Source organism: Volvox carteri (assembly GCF_000143455.1).
Source record: "Volvox carteri f. nagariensis unplaced genomic scaffold VOLCAscaffold_64, whole genome shotgun sequence".
Lineage (NCBI taxonomy): Eukaryota > Viridiplantae > Chlorophyta > Chlorophyceae > Chlamydomonadales > Volvocaceae > Volvox > Volvox carteri.
This window is the reverse complement of record NW_003307607.1, coordinates 384,793-387,082: the sequence shown is the minus strand read 5'-3', so window position 1 is coordinate 387,082 and position 2,290 is coordinate 384,793.

The following is a 2,290-nucleotide window of genomic DNA, read 5'->3' as shown; positions in this document are numbered from 1 at the left end:
TTTCATGTAAGATAACCTACATGTGGATACCCTAATAAAGGGCGCCTACCAATAGAGGTGCATGTGAGAATGCAGAGGTCGAAACGTGTGTTTGAATTTTCATCATGACCCTTAAGAATCCCACATTTTTTAAGGCTTAAGAATGTAAGCAGCAAAAAGAATTTCCTGAGAATATGACTTAAGAATGAGTGCCATACTTAGCGAACCTATGGTAAGAACGGTTAAAACCGGCCAAAGAGCAGCTAAGTATGCTTTAGGCAAAGAATGAATAAGTTGGCCTAAGAATGTATAAGAACACCCCAAAGAACGAAAAGAATACATAAGACTGCTGGCCCTAAAGAATGCTAAAGAATGGTAAAGAGTGGTTTTATTTCTTAAGAATGAGACTTAAGAACGAGTGCCATACTTAGCAACCCTATGATAAGAATGGTTAAAACCGGCCAAAGAGCAGCTAAGTATGCTTTAACACTAAGTTGGTCTAAGAACGAATAAGAACACCCCAAAGAATGGAAGAGAATACCTAAGACTGCTGGGCCCCAAAGAATGCTAAAGAATTTCAAAGAATGGTTTTAAGATAAACGGATGCCTTACGAACGTTCTTAGAACGTTCTTAGAACGGTGTAAGAACGTTCTAATGGTTATTCAATTTTATCAATTTGGCTGGGCTAAGAACGAGTTAAGAACGTTCTTAACCCCCCTCCGTGTTTGTAGGGTGTAATGGAGGCTCACTATAGGAACCCGGATTCCAAGACAAAGAGGTCTGGCAAGTCAAGTCGTGCCCCGTTCCCCATGGGCCTGCCCCGTGGCAGGGTGGGCCAAGTTGGATTATGGCTCGGGTGAGCCAAGCAAAGCTCTGGCTGATGCAAGCACCACCACCCTTGGAGCGCTGTGTGTAGGTGGTGGCTGAGGTGCCTGTGTAGGTGACTTCCCCCTAGTTCTGCTTTATCCTTTTCGGGTGCAGTCGTGATGTGTCGCTGTTGCCCCTTGTTTGCCCCTTGTGTACCCCTTGTAGTGGTGTCCCGCTGGGTGTCTCTGCATTTTTGGGTGTTCTGCTGGCGGGCTGTAACCCCTGATCACTTTTCGTGGCATTGTGATGCGGGGATGCATTGCACCGACGATTCCTTGCACGGGGTCCACTGTAACCTTCATTCCTATAACCTTCATTCAGTGTATGTAAAGAAGTGCATGAATTCTCGGTCCTAGAGGACAGTGCGTTATGTGTGTGGTGTAGGGTGTGCAGGTTTCACACAGCACCCTTGGCCCTTCATCAGATTACATGCAGCACAAGTCACACGGCTGCCAGAGATTCACACAGGTTCACACAGCGGCCTCCTTCATCACGCCTGCCTGGGATTCAAAAATTCAGTGCTCCGTTTGGTGCTCCTGGAGTTTCATGCTCTGCGCGTTCCAGTAGTCTCTCTCAGGCTGTGACAGCTGCCGCCACTTCAAGGCGATTTGCTTTGTATGCTCATGAGGCAGGGAGCTCTGTCCAGCTGCCGCTGCTGCTGCCTTATGTGATGCCGCCGTATACCATCTCAAAGCTATTCACAACAACAAGTGTGTACTCCAAACATAACGGCGTTCTTGTGCTTGCATTCCTATGCCGTACGGACTGCCCTGCGAATCAAACAGGGAGCAAGTGGCTGCACCGGGCCGAGCCCCTTTTCGGCTTTGAAAAGCCGCCCCCTAGTCTGCACCTGTTCTTGAGTGACAATTTGCAGGTCCCCATCTCCCATATGATGTTGCTCTTGTAAACAAATAACATCCAAGCTATGCTGGGCCCACACCCCAGCCGCAGCATGGATATGGGTACAAGCCAATTGAGTACATAAACCCGCCAAGTGTAACACAGCAAAAGCGTAACCCGGGATGCGTTGGATGGGCCTTGCGTCGTTACATTGTCCGCCTCTTAGCAATGAACATCCTCGGCCTTAACTTCGAGCACATGAGCTATTCCACCTCGCGCTTACTGCGTTGGTTTAACCATTACACGAATGGTCAGGAATCGGAAAGCCGACCCGAAGATTACAACGGAAACCATGCGGCCCTGTATCGATAGTATTGAAACACAGCAAACGTAGCCCGGGATGCTTAGATGGGTTTTGCGTTGTTACATCAGGTTACATTACAAAGGGGCCTAGAATTAGGCCTCCTGCATCGTCACCACCGCCCCATTTACTGAGCGGGTACTTCCGTTACCCCATTCCACCTACTACTAGTCTATGTCCGTCTTCGTCCTTGCTGACTTGCATAAGGTCGCCCGGGTCATCATGTGGTAGGACATGAAATC